General features: G+C 48.4%; 1 protein-coding gene across 4 annotated transcripts in view; it reads right to left on the bottom strand.

Annotated features, from left to right (window-relative positions):
- Positions 1-19,116, bottom strand: part of NEXMIF (neurite extension and migration factor) — a 156,819-nt gene that overhangs the window by 45,583 nt on the left and 92,120 nt on the right. For 2 of the 4 annotated variants that reach the window (XM_048319181.1, XM_048319178.1), the window contains exon 2: positions 2,736-2,870. The gene's annotated coding sequence lies outside the window, so the exon portion shown is untranslated. Of the gene's footprint in view, positions 1-2,735; positions 2,871-16,714; positions 16,899-17,731; positions 17,804-19,116 lie in introns of those variants that run through there. The other 2 variants (XM_048319179.1, XM_048319180.1) reach the window with 2 other exon arrangements.

Raw genomic sequence — 19,116 nt, 5'->3', positions numbered from 1 at the left:
AGGCTCAGGGCTGTGCCCATTCCCTGGGGAACCTGTTCAGTGCCCCACCATCCTCTGGGGGAAGAACTTTTTCCTGACATCCAACCTAAACCTCCCCTGGCACAGCTCCAGCCCTTCCCTGGGTGCTGTCCCTGGGACAGGGATGTATTTCAGCCTGATTCCAATTTGGGTTGAACATTTGCTGAACCACTGCTGACAGCCTTTTCCCTTCAGACACAGCTATTTACGCATGCTTGTGGGATTTTTTGTGTCATGAAGCACCTGCACATCCAAGGGTTCCCTGATGAGTGGGCAGGAGGGGGATTTGTGATAATGGAGGGAATGGGAAAACCTTTCTTAGGGACTGTGCAAGAGCCTCGATGGGCTCAGCATCTGGCTACAGAACAGCATCCCCCACATCCTCCTTCATTTTAACACTTTCCTGCTGCTCCTGACAAAAGGCATTTTCCTTTCCTGCTCTGGCTTTAGCCATTCAATTAAAAAAGAAGCTCCCAAGGCAATGGGAAGCATCAGGGCTTTGCCACGCTCCAGCCTTGTCCAGTGGGTGTTCCCAGAGCAAAGAGGAGCTGCAAGCAGAGGCCGGGTGGCAATGAGTCAGGGAGGCAGAAAGGCGTGAAAACAGGATGAATGGGAAGGCAATAAACCCGCAATATTTCACTGTGGGACTCAGCTCCTGGATCACCTCCATCCATCAGCGGGAGCAGAGCTGGCCGGGGCCGTGCTCACATCAGTGGCACCAGCACAGGAGGGGCTGTGGCCACGTGGGAGCTTCACCGAGCCACGGGCTGAGGGCCACCGTGAGCTGTGGCAAGGGCTGAGGCCACCCAACATGCACCACCTCGGATCATCCTCCAGAACAACGGGGAAAACACTCGGGCTTTTACCAGCATCTCACATGAGGCATGGGAGAAAACTGATGGGGCAAATCCCAGGGCCAGGAAAAGGAGCGATCCAGCAAAGGGATTGATGGTGGATGCAGTATTGCAACGCTGTCCAGGAAGGATGAAAAGGGCTCACACATCTTGGGTCTCACCTGCTTCAGGAAGAGGAACCTGAGAAATATGTTTAAAAAGGAAAGTTGCTCCCTGCAGAAATCTGGGAAACAATTCAAAGAATCCACTCAGAAAAAGGTCACCCCCAGAACTCCCAGTGTCCCTTCATCCCCCATTTCTCCTGGAGGCACAAAGCGTGGCAGCTCCTTTTCGGGGCCAAGATGGGAAACCTCCCCTTTCCTTTCTCTGTATCTACCAAGAAATTACAAAAACATCACCAGGAAAGACAGGATGGGAACTACCTCAGTGCTTTATTTTCTGGAGCACAAGTCCAAAATACCCCCCAGTCCATTTCAGAAAGAGTCACTTCTTTTCCAGAAGGATCTTGACCGGTTCCTGCACCTCCTGCCACTGCTGCCCATCTCTTGCTCCAGAGATCCCGCCACAATTCCACAGCAAAAACAATCAGGCACAAGCTTTGCCTGCACATCAGGCTCACGGCATTGCACAGAGAGCTGGCACTCCCCAAAACACAGAGCTCTGCACCCTCCTCAGTGACCTACAGCTTGGACACAGGCTGGGGTAACCTGCCCAGGCTATGAATAAAACCCACTGCTCTCTCCCCAAAAAGAAGCGAATTCCCCATTAGAGCTGCAGCAAACTCAGGCAGTGAGCAAGAAGAAAGCTTTTTAAAGAGATATAACCCAGGATTTCTGTGTTGAAACACACGCCACAGATGGTGGAGCAGACGAGGATTAATTCATGAATCATATTTCTTAAACGATACAATCTCTCTTTTCACTTCCATACTTTCCCTTTTTGACTCAGAAGCAGCGATCTAAGATGCCCTTCCCAGATATGAATTTTGCATGAACAAACATTGCAGGGGTGAAAAAAAAACCAACAAACCCACAACAGCAATAAACCAAAAAACCCAGATGTTTAAAGAGAAGTTCTCAAACGCAAGCGAAGGCATATCCTGTCCATCCACACCAGGACGTGTGGAAATACAATATATGCAAGCACAGAGCTGGGAATGGGGTGGGAAAATGAGCTCCTTACCATTTGGAGCTCACTAATGCTTCAGCCAGGGTTCTGAATTTCACAAAAGCTGCTTTTCTATCTCCTCCTATCTCATTCGCCACCCTCGCAGCAAAAGGAAAGCCTGAAGGCAAACACTTCCAGGGAGAGGCCTCCTTGCTCTGCCAGTCAGCTTGTTCCTCCTCCAGCCCCCATCGACGCTTCCCTTCGGAAAATCCCGGCACAGGCACCGCCAGGTTGCTCTCCAGGAAAAGGGATTGCAGAGAGCAGGAGCAAGGCAAAACATCCTGCCCCACGCACACAGCTCACCACCCCAGCTGAGAGGGGTTTGAAGTGGGGAAGAGAGAAGGAAATGACACAAGAGCTCTTCAGCAGCGGGAGACTCCGATATCCCGGCTCCCTCCCAGCTGGGAAGCTCCTTCAGACCAGCCAAAGCCATGCCAGCCTGTGCAGAGCCTCTGCTCCCGCCCAGGCAGGAGCAGACACGGATCCAGGGCGAGCAGAACCAGCACCAACACTCCAAATTGGCCCTCCTGGGTACTTTCTCACCTTTCTTTGATCAGCAAAGCAGGATTTCAGTCATTTTTTCCACTTTGCACACAGAGCAGCTGTGTGTGTGCTTAACAGCTTCTTTACACAGTCTTGCACTTCCTATTGTAGCTTTACACACAGAATAAGAGGAAAAGAAAAAAAATCACTTACCCTTCAATTATTTCAACCTTTCCCTGCTCTGTGTGTGACGTAGGCTTCTCTTTTGGTTACTATTTCCAGATTTGGTCTTTGGGTAGGTGAATGGAAGAGGAGAATGACAGGAGTTGTATTTGATGACGATGGAGACTGGAAAATAAAGAGAAGCATTTTCAGTGCGGAGCAGTCCTCCCCTATACATACAGATCAGATTATATTAAATTAAATTAGTGACACCTACATAAATGCTTCCTACTGTTTTTATGCACACATACAAATATCACAACTGTCAAGGAGAACGCGGCTGTCAGCGATACGGCAGGGGGGAAAAAAAGAGCAATTTCTAAAATGGAAGGGGAAAAAAGGGAATCTAGGCTACCAACCAGCGTTCCAGCAGCAGCAAAGGGACTGCTGCTGGTCTGCAGGAGGGCCAGGAGGCAGCTGGAACTGCTGTGGGAGCACGGGGAAGGGCTGGAGCAGAGGACAGCACGGAAGGAGCACGGGTAGAGGAACTGCAGCAACGACCCTGACAAACGCTCCTCTGCTTCCCAAAATACCACATCAGCTTGTGAGGAAGCGAGGAAGGAGCTGAGAGCTTCAGGAAACACAATTCCCCCATGCCCTGGAACGACGGAAGGACTCCTAGCACGGGAAGGAATTAATAACGTGGTCATCGTACCAGCAAGTGCCCCCCTAAAAACCAGATTAATCTCCCACCATCTGCTTTAATAGCAGAATCTCTGCTAAGTGGTTTTCCCCTACACAGCCCCACAGATCCATGTAAACAGACAAACAAACCATTTGGCTTCCCGCAGTCCCGGGGAACGCAGCTGCTCCGAGCAGGGCTCACTGCCTTTGACACGGTGCCAGGGTTGAATTCCTGCCATCCCACTTACTCCTACACCTCTCCCTGCCACCAACTCTGTGCCCTGCTCCTGTGCAGGCTCCTTAAGGCTTGGGGTACCCCCCAGATCACTGCCCATCGAACATGGCAGCCTGGGATCCTTAAAATATCGTTTCATCGTAGCTGAGAGGAACAAGGAAGGTGAGGAGTGAGAGGAATGGACTTCCATGCTATTATTTTCCTCATGGCAACTCTCCCATCCACTGTATGCAACTGGCACCTCCAGCACCGTGAGTCCCAGCCCAAACACTGAAAACACCCCAAAAAAAGCATATTTACAAAATCGTTTCGAAGATGCCACGGCAGGCAGTGGAAAAAACCAACCCCCTGAGTCAAGGAGATTGTCTGCTTGGTTGGAAAAACACAAAGGTCACCGCAAGGAGTATATAAAAATACATGCTAACATTGAAGAGGTATAAACATAACACTAAACAACGCTTTTTATACCCAGCTCAGCATTTAACACTTGCCCAGAGGCCTTTGATAAATCCCAGGTGCCTGAACAAAGCAAGGAAGCTTTTTCACTGCTATTTAGCAAAACAGGGAAAGTAAAGCACAAGAGAATAAAACTGTTCAAGACATCAAGGACCAAGCCAGAAAGAAACAGCCAGGTCTCCACATCCAGCTCTTCCATCGCCAAATGCCCTGCCAGGCTGCTGGATGGAAATAGAAATACTATTGTTAGCCCCAAGCCATGCAGACTCATTAACATTTATTTTAGTGCTTTAAAATATATTTTTAAATCCTCGAAGAAATAATCTGGAGGAAGTGCTAAGAGCTCGGAGCAGATTTTCAATATGTCCCAGCTTTTCCAGGGAGATTTCAGACCTCCTGGAAAGACACCGACTGTCTCGGGGGCTGTGGGTGCGTGAGGGTACCTCCACCTACCCAGCACCCGCAATTCCCTGTCCTCGCTTCTGCTCCCAGATTGTTCAGTAAGAGGGAAATCTAAAAACGTCCTTGATTTCAATTACTCGTGGACAGCAAAATCCCCAAAGTATCGTTTCCCACGTTTTTAATGCCCGTGGGTGTTTATTATGTGAATAACACTTGGAAAGAGAGGAACCTGATGCCTGTGGGGTCACCTCCTCGCCAGCAGAAACCCTCCAGCAGGGACAAATCCTGCTGAACACCTTCCACAGAGCCCCAGGTCGCAACATCTCATCCCAAAAGTTCATGGAGACAAAGCACATTAGAATTATCAGGAGCATCTCCCCATCCCTGTGAAGAGCAGCAGCCCCACCAATCCCCCAGCTCTTAGGACAGGGGTTTGGGGTTGGTTGGGAGGAGCAGTGGTTGTTCCAGCGGTATCCATAAGCACATCCAGAGGAAACCGTGGTGTGGAAGGAAACCAAGCCACAGTGGCAGCAGATTTTCAGCAAAAAGTAGGATCCAGAGGTACATAGGGACACACAGAGCACAGTGCCCTGTTTCTGCCAACCTCAAATGGATCAAGCATACAGAGGATCCATTTTATCTCAAATAAACACTTCATAGCACAACTCCAGTTTTCCATCTGACCCAGCCAGCCTTGGATAACGTACAATGGGAGGAGTCACAGAGGAAGAAACAGTTCTCTCCCTTTTCCTTGTCAAAATGTTGGTGCACAGTTCGAGTCTCACAGGCTCCCCATGATTCTGGAGGGGTCTTTCATCAGTGTTTTGGTGGGGGAAACAAAGGATCAAGACCATTTGTGCAGTTCCAGAGCAGGTTCAACAGATGCCCACTGTGATTTGTCATGCCAAGCTTGGAGATGAGCATCAAGAGGCCACCCTGGCACAGGGCACTGGCCATGGCACGGCACAGTGGAGCTGGAGGAGCCAATGCTCCAAGATTTCAAGGCACTGTTTTTTCCCCGTGCTCTGGAGCTCAGCAGATGGCAGCGGTTTGGGTGCCCGTCCCTCAACAACACCCGCATGAGCTGCAGCAGGCACCAAGTTCAAAGTCAAAAGGAACATTTGTTCTACAAGAAAACACATTGCAAACGACCCCTAACAAATTGTGGCTGCTGGAAGAGTCAGCTCAGAGCACAGCAGCATTTCTCAGCCCCGTTGCTCCTGCGGGCTCTGCCACTGGAAGTGTGAGTGGCAATGCGGGCACAGCCACAGTTTGTGCTGCAGCACAAATGACAGAGCAGCACCACAGACCTGGAGAGGCAGCTCTGCTCTTCCCTGCATTGCTTCCCTCACGTTTTGAAGCCCGTTGAATTCCTCCCCGTTTAGTTGCTTTATTTCAGCTCCTCGCTGCATAAAATCGTTCCACGGGCGCCGGGGCCGAATAAATAATGGCAAAAGTTTCCCTGCAAAAACTCCGAGAGCTGTTATGTAAAGCAGGGAGGGTATCAGCAGATAGAGACAACTCGGAGGCAACCTGAGGGTTGGGATTCTGTGTCAGCTCGACACACAGGGGAAATAACCCTTTAATCCAGTGCAGTGTATTTCATTTACTGTAGTGTTATCCAGTTCGAAGATGTTATGAAAGGAATCCCTGGAGAGACTTAAGACTTCAAAACCAGCCTGAGTTTGAACTTAATTCCACTGTTGCAAAAGGCTGGAGCTGTGGAAGATGACCTTTTCCATACCTTGGATGCCGGGAGCCATCCTGCCTCATAATGTCACGCCAAATTAGAATATTCTCTTTTTGTTTTACTCGGGATTTTGTTTTGCCTTCTCTTTTTAATTAAAAGCATCTGTCACTGTTAATGAAACGGGGGGAAAGAGAAGAAAAAATATCAGTAACAAAAAAATTTAAAGCTGGTGGCGTCCAGAGAGATGGAGAGAGTCAAAAAGCTGGGTAATTAACAGAGGAACTTTCACCTCCCTGTGAGCTCATCACCAGAGCCCAGGTCAGGACCAAAGGATCTACCAGTGCCATCTCCTTGCTGCTCATCACCTGAACAAAACAAAGGGGTGCTCCCCACATCCATCCCCCAGGTGCCACTGGCAGCAGGACCTTGGGTGGTCTCCTCTCCAGTAGGAAATGAGAGGGAAAATGAAAATACTTTTGAAGTGCAAATCCCAAAGTTGTTCAGGTCTTGCCAAGGTTATCCTGAATAAAAGTTCAGAAATACTTGAAAAAGCCAACCCATAAATCCACGTTAGTGAATCAGAAGCTGGTGGAACACCAGGCATGAAGGTGTGTGGTCTCATCTTTCACCAGCTGCAGGAGCTTCACTGCTCAGGGGGTATTTTTAAGGAACCCTGCAGGAAATTCATTGAACAAGTCCTGGAAATCCCAATTAAAGTTGTTCACTACTGTTAACTGCCTCCATGGACTTTACTATTTGGAGGTGAACCATAAAAGGCCAGTTTTCACTCGCTGCATCTTCCAAGTCAGATTGTGAGTGCAATTAAATGTAAATTTACATTTTCCAAAAATAGGGTTCCCCCACAAAATACTAAATTAATTTCAAAATGTATTCCTAATGTGAAATTATTTTGCCTGTTAAAGCGGTACAAACAGCTTTATTGGATCATTAATGGCTAGAAACGTTCAGTCAGCACAGTTGGAAAAAATGTAAACTAAATATGTCAAGGATACATTGCTTTCTCTTCTCACTATTTTTTTAATGTCTTATTTCATGGTAGATAAGTGAAAAATCTTTTTACCTGACTTAGTAAGAGGCTCATTTACTCATGCAAATTTAAAATCAAATGTCATAATACAATGAAATTATAAAAACATATCAAAAAGGAGTTAGTGAGTCACTAAATTTAGCTCCTAACGGAGTTCAAGCTGATTTATACAGTTGTATGTTAATGGGAAGAGCTCTGCTGGTCTGTAAACATCCGAGCAGAGCTCAGCAACCATCCCACGTGCCCGGGGTTTCTGGAGAAGCCCTTTGGGTTTCCAGCCCTCCACACCTGAGGAAATCGAAGGGAAACTCGGATTTTGATCCCAGCCAAGGTGAGGAATACACCCAGCACCAAATAAATTAAAATCCATCGCGATGAGCTCTGGGCAAGCCCCAGGTTCTGCAGAGCTGCATCCCAAGCTCCGCTACCAGACCTGGGGTGATCTGCAGGCGTGATCCTCAACATCCACAGGGATTTCCCTAATCCATACAACACATTAGGGCTGACACAGGGAAGCACTGACTTTGTGGGCTGGAAGATACTGAGCAACACAAGGGTTTGGCTGGGAATCTGGGTAGATCCAAGTAACAAATTAAAGTGGTGCCTCTGAAACAGCGGCAGCAATCCAGGTGCCAGGGCAGGAGCAGGATCCTGGCTGGACTTTTTTCGCTCACAGACAGTCCAAGGACAGCACTAACATGAAGTCATTACATTCTCAAACAATTTCATGCCAGGAGTTAAAAAGATGTTGTAAGAGAAGGAAAAGGGAGGGCCAAGGTTAAGAAGTCCAACCAAGAGAGCTCCAGTGTTCATCAAAACCAAAGCACCTTGTGGGCAGGGTGGGAAGAAGAGGCCTCTGCAGAGAAACTGGCTTAAGATACAGGGAGGCAACTTCTGAAAGGTGATAATGTCCTTGTAACACCTTCCAGTGCCTAAAGGAGCTCCAGAAGAGCTAGAGAGGGACTTGGGACAAGGGCATGGAGGGACAGGACAAGGGGAATGGCTCCACACTGGCAGGGGGGAGGCTTAGATGCGATATTGGGCAGGAATTGTTCCCTGGGAGGGTGGGCAGGCCCTGGCACAGGGTGCCCAGAGCAGCTGGGGCTGCCCCTGGATCCCTGGCAGTGCCCAAGGCCAGGCTGGACATTGGGGCTGGGAGCAGCCTGGGACAGTGGGAGGTGTCCCTGCCCTTGGCAGAGGGGGTGGAACTGGATGGGTTTTAAGGTCCCTTCCAACCCAGCCCATTCTGGGATTCTCTGACGTCCCTGTCCATGCGGGCAGGCTTGGGTTTGGGTCCCTGCCCAGCAGGATGGGGTGGCTGCAGCAGAGGGGACGGAGGGTGTGGCCTCATGCAGCTCCCTTCAGCTGCTGAAGGGAAAAACTGGGGCCCAACACACCACGAAAGGAAGAAACAAATTATTCCCAGTGCTTCCTGACCTGGCAGAAAATTGTGGAGAATAAGGCCCTGTAAGGAGAAAAGGCAAGGGAACTAATGGGAAAACATCTCATTGCATTAAGGGCTGTGTTAAAGGTTTACAGCATCATCTCCAGACAAGTCCACTGATGTTCCTGAACCTTCATCGATCCACAGGTCAAACCAGGAATGAAAAATATCAATTTTAGAAAATATCACTGGCTGAGATACAATAAACCTACCCTGTCCCTATGCACAGGTAAACAGAGAGACCTTTCCATGTGAGAGCAAAATCTGCCACAGAGCTTGGCCGTAACTACAAAATCCCTGACCTGTCCCCCATCTGGAACACTCACAGGCTGACACAAGGAATTAGGGAGATGTCCTACATAACTGCTTTAATTAATTTGTGAAATTTTGCACCCTTCTTGGAGGCGGGCGACGTGGCACTCTGTGCTCCCTTGGATTGCCACCGCTCTCAATTTTATTTTTATCCCGAGTTTGATGTGAATCAGGCTTTGCAAAAGACAAAACAACCCACTGTAATCATCCAGCATGCCAATTAAACTAAAAGATACCCTGGAAATTAAAATTAAATGCCGTATCTATGAAAAGCAGCAGACAGCTTCCTCAGAAACAACAAAAAAAGCCCATATTATAGGAACACGACCGTGGCAGCCCAAAATCGGCGCCGAAGCACTTACATAACTTACTACCATCCTTCACATCTGCATACTGGAGATCTTCATCAAACTGGGTATGTTTTTGCACATTTATCATCAAGATTTATTGAAGTTGATTCCATAAATTTCATTGAGTTGTACACTGCTGCTATTTGTTTCCAAGGCAACAAATGCACTTTGCCCAAGCCGCACAGTACATCACGATTGTTTGGAATTTGGGGGTCCCTGCCCCTGGTGCTGCACAGCGCCAGCACCTCCTGATGCCAGCCCGCCAGCACTAAGAATGAACAAATCTGAGGGGCATTTCTGGAAAAAATAATCCCTATTAGGGGAGAAAAATGTGAAATGAAGCAGGCAGGGAGCAGGCTGCTGGCAAGAAGGTGGGATTTGTGCAAAGTCCCCGCTCCCATCTCATTTACACCTCGGACGGCTGGAGGTTGAGAAATCCATTTGCGGGTTCAGGAGGAGTCGGAAGGTTCTTTCTGCACAAAATAATGACAGAAAGTCACCTTTTTGTCATCGTGGAGAAAGGGACAACAGAAGTAGTGAGGGCAATGGAGAAGAGGATTTACAAACACTGCACAGGCTTCTCCCCGTCGGCAGAACCCGGGAGCCAGAGCCTGTGGCACTGAGATCTTGCAGGCAACCGGAAAAGTTCGGCTTGGGATAAGAAAAACCAAGCACCATCTCAAAGGAAGCATTATTGCCCAATTTCATGGTGCTTGAAAAGTGGCATCAATGATGTCCCGGCCCCATCAGCGTTGGAAAAGCTCAGGAACCACCCGGGAGCTTCCTGTGCACCACAGCCCTGTGGCACAAGACACAGTGTTAATCCACACAGGATCACCAGAGTATCTTGGAAATAAGGGGCAGTGACAGAGGCAACCTCAGCTGCAGGAAGGCAAAATTCAAATGCAGGAGACCAAGGTAAACCAGGTTCTACTCCTGGAGACTCCTCTGGGACAAGCCTTCCACAAAAAGCCATTCCTTCACATTTCTAAAAACAAAACCAATCTCGGACACAGCGATGATGTTTTAACAGGACACAGCATTTTTCCAAAGATAATGAAGAGATTTTCATTTATCTGTCATAAGCAAATATCCACGACTGCACAAAGGGGTGGCTGCCAAACTCAGCACACCAGTGCCAGCCGGTATAAACTGAACTGGAAACTTCATGGTGTTGAGTCAGGGAAACCTGAAAACCATTCAACTTCCAAACTCAGTCACTGGAGTGCCGTGGAGCTGCAGAGGAGACAGCCCCAATTATCCAGAGCACAGGAAGCTGCAATCCCTTCTCTTTTCACCCCCCTTTTTTTTTTCTTAACAAAATTGCTCTTTGTTGGGTAGCACATTCCCTTGGATTCCCAGAGCGATCAAAAAAGACAGCATCCCTGATGACAAAAGCCACTCATTTTTCTGCTTTCAGCCTCAGAAATGTTAAAGGATTGTTTGCTTTCTAAGTGCAAGTCCACATTTAAGAGGAATAAAGAATTTCTCTGGCAGGCTGGATCAATGATGCAGCAAGCCAAGCATGCGACCTCCCGCAGGGAGCCTGGGTCCGGCACTCCTGGAAACAATAAAATAACCTTACACTGCTCCTGATCGACTGCACGATGTGGGAAACGGGGGAAAAACTTACTCCTGACCCTTGATGCAACAAGCCACCCCCCCCCCCCCCAGCTGTATGAACTGATGGCTTTCATTAACACGGCTATGATCAGGCATTTTACCCCCTTCTCCCCTTCATCAGATTGGCACCCACGATGCCAACCCTGATTTCAGAGCTGTGGCAGTGGCTGCGGCCCATGAATCGCCCTCTTCTTCCAGGAATGATGTTGGAAACAGACGGTCCTGCAGTCGGGCGACGGCTGAAGAACATCCCACGCTGCTGAAAACATCTAATGTAAGGATTTTCTCCAGCCAGCAGCACAAAAGCAGGGGAAGGGTATAAATAGCCTTTGAGGAGGGTGTATAAATAGCTGTAGGTAACATTTGTACACTATAAAAACCCCTCATTTTTGGCCCAGCTTCGCAGGAGCGAGTTTCCTTTCGCAGCACTTTGAAGACCGGCTTTCCCTTGCCTTGCAGTTGGCACAGCAGGGAAAGGGCAGGGACTGCTCCAAATCCACTGCATTATCCCTGGAAGAATGGCAGGAGTGAATTTCCCTTGCTGTTTAAAAGAGATCCTATCAAGGCCTATCCTGATATGAGACCAAAAATAGGATATATTGGACCAGATCCTTCTGTGGGTGACAGGCATGGGGTGGCGTGGGGCTGGAGGGGGGTGGTGACTTCCATGTGCCTTCCTTCGACATAAAACCCAAGTCATTATGTGGTCACACACACATCTCACACTCTCCCTCTCCAAAACAAATCCTCTCTGCCCCCTGAAGTGGGAATGGGGAGCTGCCAGCTCCAGGCTGGGTGAGCACACCCCGGGAGCACGTGTGCAGTGACAGCGGCATCTGCACATCACGCCACCCCTCTGCCTCCCTCCCGCCCGCCAGGGCCATTCTTACCAACCAGCAGAAGATAAAAATGCTCTTTAAAAGGCCTTATTTTCCTCCCTGGCTATTTGCTGGCAGTGCAGCCTGTGGGTTTACACAGCCAAAGCAGTGGGAATTTCACATGGTGACTGGCTCAGCTCAGCTGTCCTCTCTCCTCTGCCGCAGCATCAGCAGCCCCAAAGATGCTGCAGCCCAACCCCATCGCTCTCAACACTGCCCCGTGGTTCTCCTCCTGACGAAGCAGGGTCCTGGCACATCCACACAGCCACGATCCCACCTCACATCCCTCTCAAAATCCCTGCTGAGGGCACGGAGAAGCCAGGGAGGGAGCAGCCCCCTCCCGCGCCGCCTCCCTGGGAAGCGGGGCTGGAGAACAAGGCTCGGCAATGAGCGCTGGCACCGCTCGCCTGCCACCCGGTGAGCGGCTCCCCGTGGCGTGCAGGTGGCTCCTTTGATTCCTGATTACTTGTCAGCCTTCCTTCGGGCTGGCACCGTGCCTGGGTCAAACTTTGCAGCGAGTGGGTCACCCCACGGAACAGCCGCTCCAGAGAGGCTCTCGGAGCTCGTGTTGGGAAGGGAACATCGAGCCCACGCAGGGAGGCTCGGCTGCACCCCGGATCACCCCACAGAGGATGGGACACTCACCAGCCTTTATCAAGTGATGCCCCAGGCAAAACCTGGCACAGCATGAGAGCTGCAGTGTGGAGCTATTCGAAAAATTCCTGTTGAGTTTGTCCATCAATTCATCGAGGCCAAAATGTTGTGTCAGAATACGCCAGGTTTAGCAGAAATCACACCAGGAACGTCATGGAAAGCCCCAGACATCCAGAGCAGCTCACAGCATCATCTCCCAGGCAGGGAGACCTGGGCCCAGGACCCTGCTGCATCCAGTTCCCACCAAGCATTGCCTCCCAAACCTCCAGGGGCAAAGCCCATGGAGCAAAATCACTGGAGCAAAACCATCCAAGGGTGTGGAGCACCACAAAAAGGCCCAAGTGTCTGGACAAGCCTTTACAGAGCAAAAAAACCACCGTGTCAAATCTGCAGCTCCATGGGCTGGTAACAGCAGCTCTCCCAGTCCCACATTCTTCAATAAAGCTGGGAAGCACAGGATTCCTCTGGAGAATCCCAGCATCCTCCAGACCAGGCAGGCAGATGGGTAGTTTGGCCTTTTTTAACTTTGCCCAAACCCTGCTTTAATTCATTTTGGGCACAGGATGCTTCCCAATCTGGATTTGACCCTTCAGCTGAAGCTCTCCATGCGTTTGAACGCCTGTACCAGCAGGGACTGTGTGTATTTGTGAGAGAATGAAGGAGCTAATTCAGGGCTTTGGTGAGATGAAAGGAAAAACCTTAATTAAAATAAGTTTTAAAGCCCATCAAGATTTTTTTTTTAATCTTATTCAGATTAGCAGCCATCCTAAAATCCCACTCAGACTCTAAAAGCGCTGCTTCCCTTCTGCCCCTGTGGGCTTTGCACACAAAGCCCTTAAGACATCACACCCCATGCCAACCTAAGGAAATAGAAATAGGGGGGAAAGTACATCTGACAGTAACTAAAGTTACACAGACTTCTCCAAGAATGCAAGTAATGCCCTTCTTTTGTAAAAAACTTCCTCCCATCCAACCCAGCTCACGACGAGCTACTGGGAGCACACCACTATCCAGAGAGGGTCCAAGCAGCTTTCCTTCTTCACAGAATCACGGAATGGTTTGGAAAGGGACCTTGAACAGCATCCAGTGCCACCCCCTGCCATGGGCAGGGACACCTTAAACCATCCCAGGCTGCTCCAAGCCCCATCCAGCCTGGCCTTGGACACTGCCAGGGATCCAGGGTCAGCCACAGCTCCTCCGGGCACCCTGTGCCAGGGCCTGCCCACCCTCACAGGGAAAAAAAAACCTGGTTCACACAAGGGTTTGGATGACAAAGACACTTATTCCCCTGTGGATTCTCCAGAGCCAGCAGACATTGAGAGGAGCAACTTGACTGAGCAACTCCAACCACCCAGGCACAAGTTCTCAGCTCAGGGAACTTTGTCCCAGGGCAAAAGTAGAGGTGGGACAAGGATCCATTTCCACAACAAGCTGATTTTTAAAAGAAAAATCCCAAACCAGAGCCACGGAACCTCTGCATGTTCACAACACTCACACTGATCCTGACAGAGACGGAGCAACGAGTGACCAAGAGCGCATGAGAAATGCAATTTAACATTACAGTTCCCCAATCCCTGACTCTGCTTCCACCACTGTTTGTAACCCCCAGGCACCCCCCAGCACCTCCAGGAGAGAAATTTTTGAGGAACACCTGCAGAGTTACAGCAACAGCCTCACACAAACATGTTTTACAATGAGGACCGAGCACAGAGAGTCTCCCTACCATAATTCCAACTAAAAAAACTCTATCAAAGATCACGAAAATCCTTTGTGTTCAGAGGTTTCTCCAGCAACACCAGTCCTTACCTTCCTGTCACCCAACGGCCCTCCAGCCCCAGAGTACAGGACAGGATTTGGATGCTTGCTGTGATATACAGCAAGGCAGGGAAGAGGAAAAACAGCATTTCCAGGCAAACCATTTGACAGCTATTTGCTCTCCACTCCACAGCAGCCCGAGCCAGGGCATTACCTGTATTGCATCCCAGGTACCATCAGTTTGATATTGAGTTTGCTTTAAGAAAAAGAAGAACCAAATTGATTTCTTGGGAGGATAAACTCGCAGCTAAAGGGAAAAACTACAGTTACACTTTTCAGCCATGAAAAGTAAATCAGATGGTGCTGAAATCCCAGCAGAAAACACAGATTAATTAAAGTCTGCACTTTCTAAATCTGTTATTCAACTAAACACAGCTGTTAAAAAAATGATGCCTTTGCTGTAATTTCCATGTACATTCATACCCCCGAAATACCGCAAAAAAACATTATTAAGTGTGTTCAGTGGCTTCTGGAGTTGAACAGGAAAAGAAAGCGCACATATATCTTTAATTATGACAAGGACTGCTTTCTTTAAAGGAATAAATTTTACTTGGGAGCTCAAACGCTGCCTCCACGGATGGGATGGAATTGATTCCAACGGGAGCAAGGCAGGATTGGGACCTTGAGGTGGAGCAAACCAGCACCACCTCAGCAGGGTGGGAGCTCAGGGTGCTCCCTCCTCCTGCCTCACCAGTCCATGCCCACGGCACGTGGCATCCGTCAGCCAGATCCCGGCTCTCCTTCTGGTGCAAACCCACTTGTACTTCCAAGTGCTTTTGGCCATCTGTCCGTCACAGGCAGCGCTTCCCAATTGCACTGATTTCATTAACCCTAATATATTTTAAGATCTTGCACAGATTAAAAAAAAACCCCAACCCACCATCAGTTGTTCTGCAGGGCCTCATCTGAAACCCATCGAGGTGAGGAGAGGCTCCTGCTGACCCCTGTGGATCCAGCCCTGCTTCCACATGGAGCCAATTTATTCATCAGGAGACGGCGCCGTTACCGACGCAGGGAAATCCTCCAGGACACACATCCTGGTCCCCCTGCACATCCCAGCCCCTGCCAGGCTCCATGGGGGCTCTGGCAGGGTGAGGAAGAGCACAGAGCTGGCAGAGCACAGCTACACTGCCACCCCGTCAGGTGGGGACAGTGCAACACGCCTCAAACAAAAGCTTCCCTTCTTTTTCCCTTCCTTTTCCACCAAGTCTCCATCGAGGCTCAAAGTAGAGAGCTCCTTGGAGAAATTGGGAAAATGCAGTGATTTGAGTGCTCCCTCAAAGGCACTCTGCACTTCAGCCCAGTCAGGAGAAACTTCCCTCCCAGCCCCACCGCAGCTGTGCCTCCCCTATGGAAGAGAAAGCAACACTTGAACCTTGCCTCCTCTGCAAGGGGAGAAGGCATGGGAGAGCCCTCGCTGCCTCCCAATGCTTCTGAAATCATTCCAGCTCAAAATATAATTAGGATGATCTAATGCAGTCATATATTAATGTTGGCAAGAGCTCCTCGCCTTAATACCAGCCCGGAAAGCCTCCCGTAATCCGGACCCGCCGGCGCTCCGGGCCCTGGCGAGGTGACAGCGGTGCCACCAACACACACTCACAGGTACTGACATCAGGGGGGGCTCACCTGTGACCCTGGAGAGGGGAAAATCCAGCAGCTGGATTGCCAGTGCTGAATCACAGGAGCTCTGTGAGACATCAGCCACCGTTGGGGTCATCCAACAACACACCTGGAGCTGCTGTCACAGCAGGGAGGGCAAGCAGTCACCAGCATCCCCAAGTGCAATGAGGTTATTTGCATTTAACCTCAATAAAAATCACCATATTTTCATTTCATTCCCCTGCATTTCTTTTTTTTCTCTTTTTTTAAGGAACGCAAAATTGGATGGGAAAAAAAAATACATTCGAATGTAAGGAGGCTGTAAAGAAAACCATTTTTAGGTCCAGGGAGACCCCTGAGTGTCCCCCCAGCAATGGTCAGTCAGCTGAGACAAGGAATGTGTTGAACAAACTGGGCTAAGCAACTCCTGCACAGCTCTACAGAAGAAGACACTTTTCAGAAGGATTTACTGTCGCTGGCTTTTGCATAAAACACCTCACTGCATCTACTTATTATTACTGCTTTACCTAATCAACCCAACCACATCAATTGTGCACCTTCTGAGAGCTCCCAAAATATGGTCAACTTGGAGAAAAAACAATTAAAACCCAGAAAGTATTGGTACAAAAGAGGAGGTGCATTTTTCAGGGATGAGCAAGATGCACTGGTAGCAAAGTACTTCCTATAATCTTCCATTACAGGGTGAAGGTTTTAATAAAGTGCAATAAAAAAAGCTCACATTTTGATCTTTTCCCAGAGCTAGACATGGTTTAATTAGCTTGATCTCATTATGTAAACTGGAGAGGAAAAAAGAACACCATTAAAGCAATATCCCACCGGCAAATGAGACAACCTTGACATCAACTATGATGTTTTCTTGGAGAACTCTCCCCTGCCTTTGATGCAGCTTCCACACCTCTTCCTCATCACCAGATCTTCACCATCCCACCTTTTCCAGCTGCCCTGCTCAATCCAGTGGCATTTCTTGTTCTCTGCTTTCCCCCAAGCAGCCTGGAAAATGCTATTAGGGGAAAAAAAAAAATTAAAAAATCCAGCTAGATGTTGTCTTGGTTGTATTTAGCCCGAGATCATTCAGCGTGCTCTTTAGAAAAGATCAACTGGAACTAAACGTTGCCATGATATACTCCATCTGTTAAAGTACATACTTTTGTAATAACACATTCAGAATTCAATAAGAAAAGCCAGAATTACAAACAAGGTGTCCATAATGAGCCTCAATATAATTATTAAAGCAGATAAAGCAAGCCTGGGTTTCAACACAAGGAAGTTATTTGGACCTTAATGATAATGAAAAGTAAAAAAGCATCTGTAATTTCCGCTGAAATGTATTTCAGAAAGTCAGCTAAGTGCACGTCACTTTGTTAAGACTATTCTTATTATTGTGTTTGCACTGACAGCAAAATGCTTCTTAGTTCCAACTCCTGGGATATATAAAAATATGATTAGAGCACTATAACAATACAACAATGGATTAATTTGCCCAAGCATTACATTTGGATCTGAAAGACTTCGATAATTTATTTTACCAACTGAAAGGTGGTTATTTTGGGATCCTGGCTCAGAACTAAGCAGTTCAGTGCAGCATTTTGAAATGTTTTTTTTTATATTCCAGCACTGGCAACACTGTGAGGTTCCAGTGATTTTCTCCTGTTTGCCTGTAACCCTGAGCTTTTGTGCCAAGCCTTATCCTGGGATTTAGCTTGGGCTGCCTGCTCCAAAGGGCACCCCACATCCCACAGCCTGCAAAATAACCAGGCAGCAGTGATTTATCTGGTAAAACTGCTACCCAAGGAAAAGAAAACGATGCTTTTTGGGGATGCTGAACAATCTTACCTACGACAGGCAAGGAGAGCACAGAGAACTAAACCACGTTGAACAGTGAAGGTGACAAAGATGGACCAGAAGCTGTTGGGATGTCTGGCCTGGAGGGCAGATAATATAAAGGAAAATAATTAACTCATCTGCTGAGTGTCCAGCAGAGCCATCCTCTACAATGGCAGGATTAGCATGGAATAATCACAGATTATCAGCAAATTCAGGTGCTCCCTCTCAAATTAGAAGGGGATTAGAAAGAAGTGGAAGTTGACATTTTGGCCAAAAATGGGGACTTAGAATGATGTTTTTTCAACAAAGCAAAAGCCCCCAGGAGCTCAGTTATGGGGCAGTTCCAAAGGCATTGGATCTGCGGAGGCAGCAACAGCCCAAGGATCAGAAATAAAGAACAAACCAGAAATACCCAACACCACCTGACAGCACAGACAGGATGAGCACAGCTCTGACCCCAAGCTCTTAAAATCATGGAATCACAGCATTGTTTAGGCTGGAAAATCCCTCTGAGATTATCCAGTCCAACCATTTCCCCAGCACTGCCAAGGCCACCACTGACCCCTGTCCCCAAGTGCCACATCCACAGGGCTTTTAAACCCTTCCAGGGACGGGGACTCCACCACTGCCCTGGGCAGCTGTGCCAGGGCTGGACAAACCTTTCCACCAAGAAATTTTTCCTAATATCCAACTCAAACCTCTCCTGGCACAACCAGAGCCTGTTCCCTCTCCTCCTGTCCCTGTTCCCTGCGAGCAGAGCCCGACCCTCCCCGGCTGCGCCCTCCTGTCAGGGACTTGTGCAGAGCCACAAGGTCCCCCCTGAGCCTCCTTTGCTCCAAGCTGAGCCCCTCAAGCTCTGGATTATTGTTTCAGGAATATCTTCAACTCTTAGGCAATGAGACTTATCTTGCAAGAGACTTTTTTTTATCCTAAAAGAGATTTTTAGGAAGACTGAAATTTCCCTGCTCTTCATCTTCCTCCCTATCTCTAGTTATTCTGCAGTTAATATTTGTGCTTATTTTTGGGTTTTACAAACTAAAATCTGGTCAAGTATAACATGCCACATACCCTTTTTTTTCACTTGAGAAGTAAATCTTCCTTTTTTTTTTTCTTTCCAGAAGAGAGGAAAGACAACAACAGGGTCAGGGCTCAGTGATGTGGCTCTTTAAAAGTGCCAGTGAATTTTTCTGGAAGGTCTCATTCTCCAAGGTTTAATTAAAGTCATAAAGCTTATAAATGCTCTTTGTCAGATTTTCTTCCCTGGAGAGTTTGGGGCAGAAGCTCCTGGGTCAGGATTACAAACAGGACATGCAATTGGCCTCTCCAAACGGGCACCAGGCAAGAAGGATGGGTCTGAAAAGCCTGGAATTTTGTGAGGATTTGAGCAGCCTGAA

Source organism: Corvus hawaiiensis, chromosome 14 (assembly GCF_020740725.1).
Source record: "Corvus hawaiiensis isolate bCorHaw1 chromosome 14, bCorHaw1.pri.cur, whole genome shotgun sequence".
NCBI lineage: Eukaryota > Metazoa > Chordata > Aves > Passeriformes > Corvidae > Corvus > Corvus hawaiiensis.
The sequence above is the reverse complement of the archived record's forward strand: the minus strand, read 5'-3'. Positions and strand labels throughout refer to the sequence as shown.